The 15840-nt window shown below is 43.5% G+C and overlaps 1 protein-coding gene across 1 annotated transcript in view; it reads right to left on the minus strand.

Annotated features, from left to right (window-relative positions):
- Positions 1-5156, minus strand: part of Larp4b (La ribonucleoprotein 4B) — an 85191-nt gene extending 80035 nt beyond the window's left edge. The window contains exon 1 of the mRNA XM_028859442.2: positions 5136-5156. The gene's annotated coding sequence lies outside the window, so the exon portion shown is untranslated. The remainder of the gene's footprint in view (positions 1-5135) is intronic.
- Between the last annotated feature and the right edge of the window lie 10684 nt (positions 5157-15840).

Genomic DNA, 15840 nt, shown 5'->3' on the forward strand with positions numbered 1-15840 from the left:
AATACTATAATTGCTTTGGGTTTGTTAATATAATTTAATTTTAAAGCAAAATATAGAAAGAAAAAAAAAGGGAGTGGATGTGTTTAAAGACTGAAAGACAATAAAATCTGAGGTCCCATAGTTAAATTACTGTACCTAATCTACTTTACCCATTAAATACAGCTATGAAAAGTCAGCAATAAACTTGGTAAAAGTAACTTTATATACTAGATAAAACTTAGTAATGTATCCTTTTCAGGTGTCCGCTTTTGTTAACAGACACAGGCAAATACATGATCAGCAATTTCTTTTACACGAATGGGAGACGTCCCTAGCCCCGCTTCCGTCTCTCATCACACCAGACCTTGAAGCAGACAAAAAGGTTGTAAGTGTAAGAGAGGCCTTTCCTACAAAAAGTCCCTGAGTTAATTGTGTGCTCAACAGGATGAAGGTATACTTGGGGTGTTGCAGCAAGAGAGAAGCACTCAGTCTAAATTCAGAAACCGAGGCAATAATTCCTAAAGAGCCATCTTAGCAGTATTAAATAACTAGGCAAAACTTTAAAAATGTCTTGGGGAGGGACATCCAATTTCAAGCAAAAAAACTACCAAGAGCCAAGGCAGCAACACTGTGGGGCAAGGTAAGCATAGAGCACAGGAAGCCTAGAAGGTCTTGGAGCAGGGAATGAAGACACAGTGAGTTCACAGTGGGCTAGTCATGGAGCTTGCGACAGTCCTGATAATTTCTAGGAAGGGCCAAGCAATCAGGATGTATATGCTTGAAAGGCAGTATCTGGATGGAGATGACAAAAACAGCTTGTGCAAATATAGCAGTATTTTAATCAAGCAAATAAGAAACATCCTGATTAACAAGCTTTAAGGAAGACTTAGCATACAAACTTCAAAAGGATATTTTCAGTGATAACTGAGTCTTGCATCAGTGAATATTAAGTTCCCTCTAAAAAATAATGAGGCAGTATGTTTCCCATTTGTGTTAAGTATGAAATATTTTCAATACCACAATGCCTAGGCCTCAGAAGCTGATAAGGATGGCAAGAAAAAAAATATCATGAAATCAGCAGCATCACTCCAATGCAAATCCTTCATGATTAAAATAGGGGTCATGCCAGCTTTAACAAAAAAGTGGTGCAAAGACAAACTTTATAAAGGCACAGAGAAAGGGGCAGGGGGATGGGAGCAAGGGATGGAAAGGAAGGAAGCATGGCTAAGCTAATAATTTTCCCAGTTCCTAAGGAAGACATTTATACATGGGAATAATAAAGCAGCTTGTAAGGCACAATATTAAGGGGAAACATTTCCAAGTTGGAATTTATCTTCCTTCTTGTTTGGTTTTGTTTCTGTTTTCACACTTACTTATTTATTGTGTGTGTAGAACTTAGAAGATAACTTGCAGAAGTTGGTTCTCTCCTACCATACCGGTTCTGGGGATTGAACTCTGGTCAACAGGCTTGATAGCAACAGTCTTTAGTGGCTGAGCCATCTCACAGGGCCCTTCCTTTTCTTAAGGGAATCTAAAGGCTTAGTATTCCAATTCCATGCCCTAATAAGAAAATTCATTTCTAATTAAAGTAACTGCAGAGAACAGCAGCTCCAAAGACATTAACAAGTCTAACAATTAAGCGCAAACTAGTTGGCCTGGTGGTACAGGCTTGTAATCACAGGGACTCTAAGACAGGAGGACAGGCCGGGCAGCGGTGGCGCACACCTTTAATCCCAGCACTCGGGAGGCAGAGGCAGGCGGATCTTTGTGAGTTCGAGGCCAGCCTAGTCTACAGAGCGAGATCCAGGAAAGGTGCAAAGCTACACAGAGAAACCCTGTCTCGAAAAACCAAAAAAAAAAAAAAAAAAAAAAGAGAGACAGGAGGACAGGAAGCTCAAGGCCTGTGGGCAACTTATATGAGACTCTTGCCTTCAAATAATATATATATATATATATATATATATATATATATATATATTTTAATATGGGCTGGGGGTGTAGATCAGTGGTAGAGTGCTTGCCTAGCATAACCAAGTAGCAGGGTTCAATCCTCTGTACTGCCAAATAAATCAGAGCAAAACATTTAAACTAAACTCAAGTCTCATGAATTTAACCCTCAGAAGTAGTGGACCCACTGTGTACTCTAAAATTAACTCATTAAAAAAAAAAACAACAAAAACACCAAACAGATTACTTCACATGAAAAAAGAATATAAACAAATTGCAGGAGTAATCCTTTTCACAGGCTCAGCTTCAACGGCTGCATTTTCTTCCTCCCACTAGAAAAAAGTTGAAATGGTTCAATGGTGGAAATTAGACAAGGACGCTGCAATTTTCCTGCTCCTATCAATCTGAAATTAAAGAAGGTATATCCCTTAAACCTGAGGGTATCTACAAGAGCACTGCATATGTTAGGAAAGTACAAAGAAACTCTGCCTTCATTCTAGGGTAAGAGCAAATGGGATTTACAGCAATTACACAGCACTTTCCTAACCCCTAAGACCATCACCCCTCACTAAAAGTGGAAGACCTAGATTATAATCCTAGCTCATATTTGGATGAAATAGGAATGCCCCACGACACAAAAACAACAGTGACAGGAGTGTGTCAGCCATTTCTTGGTAGTATCAACCAAGCCTAAAAAGTTTGTAAACTTGTTGCAAATCTGAGTAGTTGCAGCTACTTGAAGGCACTATTTATTGTAATTACCATTAACAACCTGATGTCCAAATTTGCACTGAGCATTTTAAAATTACACTTTAGATAAGTTTGTGATGACTTCTTCAGGAAAACAGTGAAATATTTGTTTCCTTAGAATTCAAATGTATCTTTGTCAAATTCTGTACATATTTAGGGAAGCCAATAAGTTCAATTCTTTAAATCTCGGGTTTTGTTTTGTTTTGAACAAAATGGGGCAAGCCCCCAGAACATTAAATATAAATTGCTGCTACTTAATTTCAGCTATTCTTCTACAGAATGTAGTAATATCAATGCTAACAAACTTGTACACCCATATAATCATCTATTTTCTCTCTGAATCCTACTCAAATATAGTATAGCTCCTTTCTCCAAATTTACATTCTGCTTCGGAACCTGTCTTCTACTCGAGATACATATGATCAAGGGGAGGGGGGGAACAACTAACAATAAATTAAAATTGACAGCTATAATGTAGAATATTAAAAACAGCAATTCAGTAACAAAAATATCAAAACAGCCAACATCCACATGCTTGTGTTACATCAGTCTTATGAGGCTTTTATAGATGAGAAACTCTGCCACCAAGAAGATAACTTCTAATGACTAAGAGGCCAAGCCATTTTATTCATGTAAATAAGTCATCGAGTCACATTAGTAGTCCAAAATACAAGATGAAATATATTTCTAATTAGTGCAAGTTTTAAGGAGAAATATACAACTAAAAAAAAGTAGACCTTCAGAAAGCATTTCACTTTAGCAACTCTAGCAAACCTCCTGAAGCTCTTTCTTGTACAGCTTGATTACAAAACTGTTTTTTGGTATATTAAGCACGGAGAAAAGCCACAACTATTTCAACTTCTGTAAAATTAACCCTGACTGTACATAAGGACAGCCAATCAGGTTGTGGGAGTATGGAAATCGCACACTGAATATACTATCAGACCACACAAAAAAGTGAATATCACTCTTCTTTCCTCTTGTGGTCTTGCTAACATCAACTTAAAACAAATCACAAGTGCATTTTAAATATTCACCTCAATTTGAAAAGGAAAGTAGCTAAATACCCTATTAAAAACTCCTTGGTTAACTGTGTACTACAAACTAATTCCACTGCAGCCATGGGAAGCCCTCTTGTTTATTCAGTTACGGAAAACTTCAAAGTTTCAGTTTATGATTAAGACAAAGTTCCAGTCTCAAATGGAAGTAAGATTGAGAGATCATTTTCTACGGGCAATTTTCTCACATTTCGAGTCAGTCCAAATTCTAGGCCACTTAATACAAAAATAAGGGGGAAACAGGATTACAGTCACTGAAAGTCGCAATACGCAATGACCTCAACTCTGAAACAAACTTAATGTTCTATTATACACCACTGAGAAGCAGGTGGTAAGAGGTTCCTGGCCTGTTCCCATGAGTCTTCACACTCGATTTTTATTTTTTAACTCTTTCAAAGTCGGCCTTGCTCAAATCTATCCAAAGGAAGGGAAAAGGTAGCAGCATTCCAAACACACACACTCGAGCAACAGGATCTTAACTTCCTGGTTCTAAAGGAATGCGATTCCCTAATGAGCAATCTCTCCCCGAAGCAGCAAGCGCGGCTGTCTGGCCGGTCTCCGGCGGACCGAGGGGGGCGAGGCCACGGCGCCGCACTGCGGGTCCCCAGAACCCGCCCGCTCGACCTCGGGCGCTGGTGGCCTGCGACCCCAGCCCATTCTCCTCAGCTGCATGGGCAAACCCGCAAGGGCAAGGGGACGCGGCCTCGGGGACGACTCTGCACACGTCTCACTTCGCTCCAGTCCTCTCCAGCCAGGGCCGTGTCAGTCAGGTCCGACCCCGGCCCGCAGGTCCTCCCAGGTCCAGGATAACCTGGGCCGCCCAGGCCACAGTCCGGCCTGCCCTGCCGGTCCTCCATGGCCCTGCCCCTCTCTCGGTCCTCCCAGCGCCGGCCCCCGCCGGGCCCCGGCCCTGTGCCGTCCCTCCTCGGCCGGGCCAGCCCTGCCGCCACTGGCCCAGTCCCTCCGGGAAGATGGCGGCCCAGTGACAGGCTGGTGCAGACGCGGGTCCGAGCACGGGCGCGGAGGGAGGCCGCCCCGTCGGTGGCCGAGGACGGCCCGCTCACCTGTCAGCCGCCCGCCCGCCCGACCGGCCGCCCGCGGCTCGTCGCCGCAGCCCCGGTGCCGGCGACCGCGCAAAACACGCGGGACGGCCGAGGAGGGAGACGGCAAGAAGAGGCGGCACGGCCGGGCCGGGCCGGAGACAGCAAAGAAGAGGGGCGCGGGCTCGGCAGCGGCGGCAGCTGATCCTTCCCCTTTCGGGCCCGAAAATGTCTCAACCTCGAGACTCCAGATCCCCAACGCTCCTTCCCGTTCGCATGAGAACACACAGATCCCACTTCCGGGGCCCTGCGGAAGTCCACCCCCGCGCGGCCCGCGCCCTACCCCGGCGCCCTTACCCACCCGGCCCGCCGACTGGAGTTTGGCGCCCGGGAGAGCGGCGCGTCATGGCGGCGCTGCGTGGTGATTGGCTAAGAGGTCTCGAGTCCGCCCTTCTACTTCCCCAGCCTCTCCGCGAGCACCCATCTCGCGGCATCTGTGATTGGCGCGTGCGCGCACGACGGCGACCCCGCCCCGCCCCGCCCCGAGCTGCTGCGCGCGCCGCACCTCCCGTCTCTCCCCGCCCATTCCGCAAGCCCGCCCTGTAGCTGCCTGAGCCCCAGAGGTTGCAGCTAGCTCTGCCTAGTAAGTGTGCTTCTAAGCCAGTGCTAGCTAGCCTGGGGGGCCTCCCAGGCTGGCTGCGTCCTGAGAGCGAAAGCCCCTCTCTCCAGACCCTCTGTATCCAGGACTTCAGACACGGTCCGGCGCGCTCCTCTACAGCTTCCAGGAACTCAGTGTGAGACAAGAGTGATTCGGATGACAAAAACACCTAGTCTTGTCCTTACCAGAGAATTGAGAATAGCGATACCTTGGCCTTGTCAATTTTCTTAAAAAGTAAAAAACCCAAAAGGATGTTGCATTTACTTAAAAGTTGCTGCCTACTTCTCTGCATTCGTGCGCCAGTTGGATACTTTCTATAATTCCCCATTGAAAAGGCTCTTTTGGAACTGTATCCACAGTTACCGTCTACCTGCTCTACTCCTTGGTTTCCAGAATAGTAATCAAGTGTTGAAGAGTTTACGTTTTGGAAGGCTTCTTGAACTCTCATGTATTGAGTCTTTTGGTGGGAGTTTGTTCTCTTCTGCCCTGTGGGTCTTGCGGCTCAAACTCTGGTATTTGGACTTCAGAGCAAGCGCCTTTACCTACTGAGCCATCTCACCACCCCTTTTGTGATGCCTTGTTGCACTCTACCAGCTTTAAGAATAGTTGCAAGTTAACTGTACTCGTAGACCATTTCTTCTTGTGGTGGTTTGAATAAAAATGGCCTCCACAGGCTCATAGGGAGTGCACTACTAGGAGATAGATGTGGCCTTATTAGAGCAGATGTGGCCTTGTTGGAGAAGTGTGTCACTGGGGTGGCTTTTAGGTTTCAAATGCTCAAGCCAGGCCCAGCATCACTCTCACTTCCTGCTAGCCTGTTGGGCATCCCATGCTGCTGCGCCCTGAAAGCGAAAGCCCCTCTCTCCAGACCCTCTGTATCCAGGACCTCGGATATGTCCGGCACCCCTCTACAGCTTCCGGGAACTCAGTGTGAGACAAGAGTGATTCGAATGAGCAAAAAAACTTAGTCTTGCCCCTTCCCAGAGAATTGAGAATAGCGATACCTCTGCTGATCTGATGTAGAACTCTCAGCTACCTCTCCAGCACCATGTCTGCCTGCTTCCCGACATGCTTCCTGCCTTGATGACAATGAACAAACCTCTGAACTGTAATCCACCCCCAATTAAATGTTTTCCTTTATAAGAGTTGCCATGGGCGTGGTGTCTCTCACAGCAATAGAAACCCTAACTAAGACATTTGTTCAAAGACCAGATCTCACTATTTCACACAGGCTGGATTTCAACTCACATTGATTCTTTTGCCTCCTACCTCCTGCACTCCTGTGCCCTATTCATAGATGTGTTTCTAAAGATAATAAATTGCATAAGAGCGAGATTTCCTCTAGTCCTGAAAGCATATACAACATTAATATTAAAACCTTTGCCTTCTCTGTAGTTCTGCTGTTGTTATACCTCAGGTATTTATTGTCAGAGAAAGGAACTGGAACACTATCCAGAGTGCCAATGGCATTCCCTTCAAATACATCTTCTCCGTTTTTTAATAAAGATCTCTATGGCTCCTTTTGTCTTTCCAACAGGATAACATTCTACGTACTATTTCATAGAAAGAAGGCTTTCACAAACTAGTGAAAATAGCCTATTTCAGCCCCATCCCTATACTTTCCTACCCTGTAGGTGAAACACCTAACTTTCCAATTGCATTAGTATACTAAGCATTCTTAAGACATTGGGTGAGGAACTGGATCCACACTGGAATAAAGCATAGCCTGTACACTCTATATAGTGCAGTTTACTGAAAGTCAGGTCAGTGTTTAACATGTGGTTTTTCCTATAAAACCATGCCACTCGGGATGTGGCTCAGTGACAGAGTGCTTTCCTGACATATGGAAGGCCCTGGCTTCCATTCCTAGCATGGAGGAGAAAGATGAAAATAGAGAGACAGTGTAGCAGGAATCTTAAAGTTTCTTATTAATGAAATCAAACCGAGGCCAGTTATTGGGGTGAACACTGGAAGGTCAGAGAGACAGAACAAGCCACAGCTATCTCACCTCGCCAGATCCTCAGCTGGTCTTGTCTCCTCAGACTGGAGGCCTCTGAGTCCTCATCCGGAATGGGTCTCAGCTGAATTACTGCTCCAAAGCCTGAAGCTTAACCAGGCCAAATGCTTAACCAGCCAAAAAACTTCTAGTTTCTGGTCCTCACGCCTTATATATCTTTCTGCTTTCTACCACCACTCCCTGGATTAAAGGCTGGCTCTCTGGGATTAAAGGCGTGTGTCACCATGCTTGGTATTTCCAATGTGGCCTTGAACTCACAGAGATCCAGGGGATTTCTATCTCTAGAATGCTAGGATTAAAGGTGTGAGTGCCACCATTTTCTAGCCTTTGTATTTAGTGGCTGTCTGTTCTCTGACCCCAGATAAATTTATTAGAGTACACCATATTTTGGGAACACAATACCACCACATTTCCTCTCTTTTTGTCTAAATTAAAAAAGCTTATACTAATGCAAGAAAAACTATCTTCAATAAGTATATGCAATATACAGTCAGATTACATTAACAATGTCTAGTCCATTAACATTTGACAGATCCAGACAAAAACTCCATTATATATTATACAATGCCCAGTCCAGTAACATCTGATAAACTCAGACCAAAAATTTTTCATTACTTATCTTATTTAAAACAAGTAGTTCCTTTTTAAAAGTAGATTCCATAATCTCCCTTTTTATCTTATCATATCATATTATCTCTCTTTTCTTTTCATAATAGATCAGTAGTCTACCTTTTGTCATTTTTATATCTTCCCTTTTTCTTCAGTGTAGATTCAGTGATCTACCTATTTATCCTATTATTTCTTTATATCTTTTTCTCAGAGTAGATTCAATGATCTATCTCATATCTATATTCTCTTTTTCTTTTGCTTTCTAGGGTGAATATCTTTAGGGAATCTTGAAAAGAAAATTTTTGGTTTAATCATCAAGTTCTGTATCATTTTGTCCATTCTCTGCATAAAAGGAAAGTTCAGGGCTTGTTTCAAGTCCTTGTTCGAGTAGTCTGTCAGGCTGTATCATCTCAGCTAGTCCTCTCGAAATTGTCCTGACCAGTTTGTAGTCAAAGTCGATTTTTCCATGGTGTTAATCGGCTTAATGGCTTTATCATAGTCCATGTGGAATCATCATTGTAGGATCCTGTCATCTTTTTGAAGATTTCAAAGTCACTGTTAGGTGTAGTCATGGTTTCCTGCGGATTTTTTTTTCTTTTGCCTCCTCTATGGTTTGGAGCAATCACAGTCTGATAAATGTCTGTCTCTCAGAACCATGAACAGAAAATCTTCACAATAATTTCTCCCCACCATTTGTCTTGCCAAACTTTTCCAAAACTGACCTTTGCCGATGCTTTTCTGTAACACGATGGTCCTGGCAATTCTTCTCTGAACCAGCAGCAGTAAACCCTTCGTCCCAGGTAGCAGCATCACCGCAGTCACCACATGATGAGAAGGAGCTGGCAACGTGGAGCAGTAGCCACTGCTTCCATGGTCCCACCACTGTTTGTGGCTCAGTCTGGGCCAAAGCTTCTCCCAAACTCCTAGGCGGCCTCAAACTCGGGATCCTCCTGTCTCTGCTCCTTCAGCAAATCCAACCGGCATGCGCCACCACAACCGGCTGAGTGTAGCTTGGCCTGAGCTGGGCTCACAAGGCCACAGGCAAACAGCTTTTTCATGAATTTGTAACACGAACGTTGGGCGCCAGATGTAGATGTAACCAACAGTCTTATTAAATAAGAAACACAGAACCAATGTAAAAGAGAAAGCCGAGAGGTCAGAGCTCAGAGCTAAAATCTCACCCTTCCTCTGCGGTGTCCCAGCTTCCCGAAAAGAGAACTATATCCTGTCTGTCCGTTTTTTTATAGTATTTTGTTCTGCCTTCTCATTGGTTGTAAACCAAACACGTGACTGCCTCGTCACTGTCTGTATGTACAGCCCCCAGGTCTTAAAGGCATATGTCTCCAATGCTGGCTGTATCCCTGAACACACAGAGATCTATGGGATTAAAGGCGTGTGCCACCGCCGCCACACTCTTGCTATGGCTCTAATAGCTCTGACCCCGGTAACTTTATTTATTAACATACAATCAAAATCACATTTCAGTATAATTAGAATACCACCACAAGACAGAGACAGACAGACAGAAAAAATTCCACACTTACGGGTATAAACATAAATATTCACAAGTTAATTTGACAGCATGTCCATTTAGCAAACTAATAATTGCAAATTCTAGCCATGGCCTATGATTCCCCAGCCACAGGAGATACCAGCATTGTAGTACAGGCATGACATTGTTCTACAGGAATAGAGCTCAAATCCATCAGAAAGCTGTGAGTTACCCTAATAGCTATGCTACTGTTGTACTAGTGGGCATCTCTTGCTTGGTAAGTTATTATTGCAGAGGCAAGTTCCTGTGCTAGGTAAGATCTTGATGCCTTTCCTCCCAGAAGCCTGCATAGACCCTAGCCACTAAGAGGAGTTTCCATGTTGGTTTAACATTGATTTCTCTATGTCCTGCAGCCAAACTGTGTGGTGCCTTCAGCAATAGGGTTTATCTTGCAATTATATTGGGTAACCAAGGGCAATGACAGTTACCTATGCTGCTTTGGGCTCCCTAACCAATAACTCGTAAGAAGGCATCCGTGTATTGTAGTGAGATTCTCATTTAATAGCTGTGTCTTCTAGTCGAAACACTGTCCACCATTCAGTGTAACTATGTTCAAACATTTTGCTTTGTTTTTCTAGACAGGTTTCTCTGTGTAGCCTTGGCTGTCCTGAAACTCACTCTATAGACCAGGCTGGCCTCCACTCAAAGATCCACTTGCCTCTGCCTCCAAGTGTGGAATTAAAGGCGTGGGCTAACAGGCCCAGCCTGAGGCTTTTAATTTCTAATCTAGGCATGATGGCCCATTCCTGTAATCACAACACTCAAAAGATTGAGGAGGAAGATCCCAAGTTTGAGGCCAGTCTAGATTTTGCTGTTTGAAAGTTCAAGGACAACCTGGGCTACAGAATGAGGCCCTATCTCAAAGCAAAAACATAAATTCTAATTGTTTTGAGCTACTCATTGCCCATCAATTAAACAAATATTGACTAAGAACTTCCTCTGCCTTGAAAGACTCTATTGATTCTGGGGATAGGACTGAAGAGAAATGAACAAATAAATAGGAAAGGGAGATGGAAGGAGTTATGAGAGCAGGATCTCAGACAACTTGGAAGAACCAGGAGTGACAGGTAACCCAAGACAGGAGTGGAGGGCCTGCTCACAAGCCTTCTCATAGAATGAACACCAGTTGGAAAGTTAGAGACAGGCCATCCTGTTCAGTGAGTCAAGATTTTATTATGAGGCAAGGAGGAGCCCTTAGAAGCTTTTTGTAAGATTTGCTGAAGAGTTTCTCTTACCACAAAAGGGACCAGAATAGAAACACAATAAAGAACTGGCTTAGTCAAATTAGGAGGAAGTATCGAAATGAATGACAGTCAAACACTAGAATATAATGGATTTGTAAATGCATGAGTTCAACGGCTACTAGGGTGTGTGTGTTGGTGTGTGTGTGTGTGTGTGTGTGTGTGTGTAAATAATAGAGATTATGAGAAAAGGGAAAGCTCTTCTTTACAGTATAATATTGGTTAATAAATGAAGAAGCAATTGTTTTAAAAAATCAGCCATGCTGCCACTGTCATAGAACTTAAAATGGTCATGAATGCTGGAGTGAATGGAAACTGACTGAGGCAGAGGTTATATATGACATTTCAATACTTATTAATTTTAAAGGGAAAGGACTTTTTTTGTAGTTGATAAATGTGTGGGCTCCTTCTGAATCAAGTGGACCAATCAGCAATAATGGCTTCCTGACTGACCTCAGTTGTTCCCCATGTGACTACTTCAGTCATGTGAGATTCATGCCCCAAACACACAAGCTAAGATTAGATATAATGAGCAAACTGATGTGTTGAGTGTTGCTGAAGCTCCATGTGATTGACGCACAGAGGTTCATAAATCTCTTCCCCCTGCTTATTTTTGCATGCTGTATCTCCTCATGATAATCAAAATATGAGAATGACATGGAGGATTTTAATTTCTTATTGATATCCCATGAAGATGTGATACTCAAAACACAGTCAAAGAAATGAAGGTGTGTGTTTCCTAGGATTTCCCTCACTCCCTTGCTGAAGAAACAAAGGGGCCCAGGCCTCTGAGTCTTGCATCCTAGGAAGCTGTAGAGACTTACAGTGCAGCTGATTGGGCAAGCACAGAACCAGGAAGAACAAAGTCCCGGCAGGAGCAGTAGGATGACCTGGGAGAGAGCAGCAACAACAAATGAAGGGACCTAAGGATGAGGGCCTGCAGTGGAGACTTAGGATTTGTACAGTCATAGACCCCTAGAAAGAGAGACCATATCTAGGGAGAATCAAGGCCCCCCCCACCAACCGTCTGCTGGTGTGTGTGTGTGTGTGTGTGGTGTGTGTGTGTGTGTGTGTGTGTATGTCTGTGTCTATGTGGTGCACTATAGTGTATGAGCTTGTACAGGTATGCACATGTGGAGGCTATCAGGGTCCTGTTTTGTCACTCTTCACTTTATTTCTTCTGAGACAGGGTCTCTCACTGAAACTGGAGCTAACCTAGCAGTCAGCAAGCCCAGAGATCCTTCTGTCTCTGCCTCCCACAGCACTGCCAACACATCTGTGCCTGAAGTCACACTCAGCTTTTATGTGGGTTCTGGGATTTCACATTCAGGTCCTCATGCTTGCTTAACAAGCACTCTTACCCACTGAACCATCTTTTCAGCTCCTTGAGAAGGATAAGAAACCTTGCTGTGTTGTGTGCTTTGGAATACCTGGGGCTGATATATTACAGAAACCCACGGGAAGACCTAGGCTGCTTTAGCAATGCTTCAGACTGGGTTTGTGTCTTCTTTGAATGTAACACTATTTTCTCTTATGTTGGTTGGGACTGCAGCTTGAGTTCATGTATTTCTTGTGGATTTCCCCAGGGAACATTTGACCTGCTTACTTTCAGATAATTTTTTTAGTTATTTTGCAATATCATAGCCCAAATACCTGACAGAGATATTGAAGAGGCAAAGTGTTATTTTTGGCTTTGGTTTTAGGCTGGTTTCAGTCCATATAGTGATGTATGGTGGAACAGCCCTGCAAGGCAGTGGGAGTTTGGGGTAGAGACTGCTCGAGGCACTAGATCAGAAACAGAGAGCTGGGGCAGAACCAGGATTGACCTTACTTCCCCAGCTAATCCCTGCATCCTTAAAAACTGGATCCCCACCGGACGGTGGTGGCGCACGCCTTTAATCCCAGCACTCGGGAGGCAGAGGCAGGTGGATCTCTGTTGAGTTCGAGGCCAGCCTGGGCTACCAAGTGAGTTCCAGAAAGCGCAAAGCTACACAGAGTAAACCCTATCTTGAAAAACCAAAAAAAAAAAAAAAAACTGGATCCCCTTCAAATGACACCACTAACTGGAAACAGTACTGAAAACACGATCCTGGAGTATTTCAAACACTAACACCTTTTTAGTATGGTCATACCTTACGCATGAAATGGTTACTAGCCCATGGAAAGACCTATTTTCATCTTGCTTGCCTGCCTGGTTAGCTCTAACAAAGAAAAGAGTGAGTTGTAAGATTCAAGAGATTTTGAAAGGACCCTAGTTGGGATTGGATACTTCCTGCAAAGAACCAGACTTCATATGTTTATTAGTTACATTTTTGTGGCTGTGATAAAACATGATAACCAGAAACAACTTATGGAAGTACGGATTTATATTTGGTTTACTGTTTCCAAGGGAGGTTTGTAATGGCAGGAAGGCATGGTAGCAGGCAGATGGGGCAGGAAGCAAAGAGACCAAGTTTTTCCAACAGAAACACCAAGTGCAAAAGGAGTGGGTTAGAAATTCTCCAAGTCCGCCCCAAATGAAGCACTTCCACCAGCAGGCCACTAAAGTCTATATGACCTCCTAGACAAATCACCAGGGGACCAAGTATTAAAATACATAACCAGTGGCAGACATTTTTTTTTCATTTAAACCTACACATTAGGCATATGTAAGTGTATTACCTTGAGAAAGTTTAATCTCCTGAGATCTGACACAGTTTGTAACCCAGCAACCACAGACACTGAACTTCATAAAAACTGAGAGAGAATTTCCCTATGGGAAAGGGCCAAAGTCCAAAGCTCATTGCCTGTCTTCCCGGCACTGAACTTCTTCCTGTTCTTCTTTCATTGCTTCCAAGCAGCTCACATTCCACTTGACCTTCCCTACACCCACCACCCTTCCACCAAACTAGAATCTGTCCCAGAGCCTCAGTGGAAGCAAGAAATGGTGCCAGGTCCCTCCCAACCCTCACCTTGGGTGAAAGTTCAGTCACCTCTGAGAAGTGTGGTGTCCCAGCAAACACTCCTAAGAGTTGCTTTCCGAAAAATGGACACACATACCCAATTCACAGACTGTATGGCTCTTTTTACTGGATAAAAATGATTCATTCCCAGGAGGTCTGGGAAGGGAAAGCTGAACAACAGCAGGCTCCATTATTTTTTTTAGGTTTCTTTTGTTTTGTTTTTGTTTTTGTGTGTGTGCATGCTCATGTGTGTGTGCAGGTAAACGTGGGCATGGGGGTCAGACACCAACCTCTGTGTCATAACTAGCTCATCTGCCAGCCTCTGACGGCTTTTGCAGATTCTTAGCGAATGACTTCTATTTTTAACATTATTCAGTAATGAATCCAGTTGACCTGGGACTTTAATCATTTCTTCTCTTTTCTGAATTCCATGGAGATACCTATTTTTTTTCTTTGTTTTGTCAAACATTATAAACTTAGATACCATATAATATAGTTGAGTGGAATAATCTTCCATACTTCACTTATATTGCAATTGTATCTTCCTCTAGGCATATTTTAGTCACTTTGACTAGACTCAAGGACAGTTTCCTAGATCCTCTTTGTGAAACATTTGAAGCTCATCAGTCACATGCTGCCTACCAGTCAGTAATAGGAATCCCAGAGGAGACTGGAATCCAAGCTACCTTATGCTCATTCTCTCCTTCAATACACAAGTCAGATTTTTCTTTTGAGAGTCTCATGTTCCTAGATGAACCTCAAGCTCCTATTTAGCAGAGGATGACCTTGAACTTCTGATCCTGCCTCTGCCTTCTGAGCGTTGAGGTTACAGGTGCCTGCCATCATGCCCAGTTTACATAGTATTGAGCTCAAACCCAGGGCTTCAAGCATGCCAGGCAAAGCATCCTACCAACTGAGCCACATCCCCAGGCCTGATTCATATTGTTTATTAGTCAGATATCTAAATCTATTGTTTTCTTTAGAAGAATCCCCATTTTAAAAACTGTTTGGGGTCTTAATTTTAAAGTACCCTAATGTTCAAGTTTCAGTGAAGTCATGTAGTTACTAAATTGTCAGTTACTTTATGTAGGCAAAATTCTGTAAGTGCAGTTTTCATGTTTTTTAAAAAATGATCTTAAGTGACTGTTGAATACTTAGTCATAAAGGGACATTTATTACCCACTCCAAGGCTCAAGGAACAGGGCAGAGAGGATATGACAGTAGGAGTGAGAGGCAGAGTGATGAGGACACTGCCTTCTGGCCAGACATGGCTGTTGCACCCTCAAACCCCCAGCAGACGTGATTGCCTGCCAAAAGATGGACTTATCAGCATCCATCATGGGGAGAGGAGAGTAGGAGAGGCTCCGCCCCTCTTAGGATCTACAGGCAGTTAGTTCATGGTTCTGGGTGGAGGGTGAGATTTCTGCAGCGAGGCTAGCCACAGGTAAGATGCCCGTGGACTTTGAAAGAATCCTAACTTGTACTCTTGTAAGCAACCCTATAGAATTCACGGGTTGTTTAAAAAAAAAAAAAAGATAAGAAAGTAGCAGTTGAGAAGAATCAGGAAGGAGAGGGAGACAAGGACAGTGAGAAGGTGGTAAACATGCTCAAAAAAACATTATATACATGTATCAAAATGCCAGAGTGAAATCATTATTGTGCATAATTAACACATTCCAATAAAAACTTATAATAAAAAACTGATCACATGTATATACATATACCACATTACAATCTGCTCTGCAGAGATACACAACTGACACAAAGTTTCATGTAATATTGGCAACTGGTGTCCTACATCACATGTGTACTCCACAGCACCCAACTGTACACTTACAATGGTCAAACAGGTCAACTTTATGCTGTAAACCACTTAACCTCCATTTTAAAAAGCTTCATTAAATATTTACTTTTACTTTGTGCCATGTTGGTTCTGTGTTTTGTTCCTTCTGGTTGCAAGCGTTTAAGTTGCTCTGTGCTTTGTTAGTGTCAGAGCTGCTGGTGGTGAAATGCTGACCCGACAGATGAGACCTCATTTCCACACAGT

This window comes from Peromyscus leucopus, chromosome 5, assembly GCF_004664715.2.
Source record: "Peromyscus leucopus breed LL Stock chromosome 5, UCI_PerLeu_2.1, whole genome shotgun sequence".
Taxonomy (NCBI): domain Eukaryota; kingdom Metazoa; phylum Chordata; class Mammalia; order Rodentia; family Cricetidae; genus Peromyscus; species Peromyscus leucopus.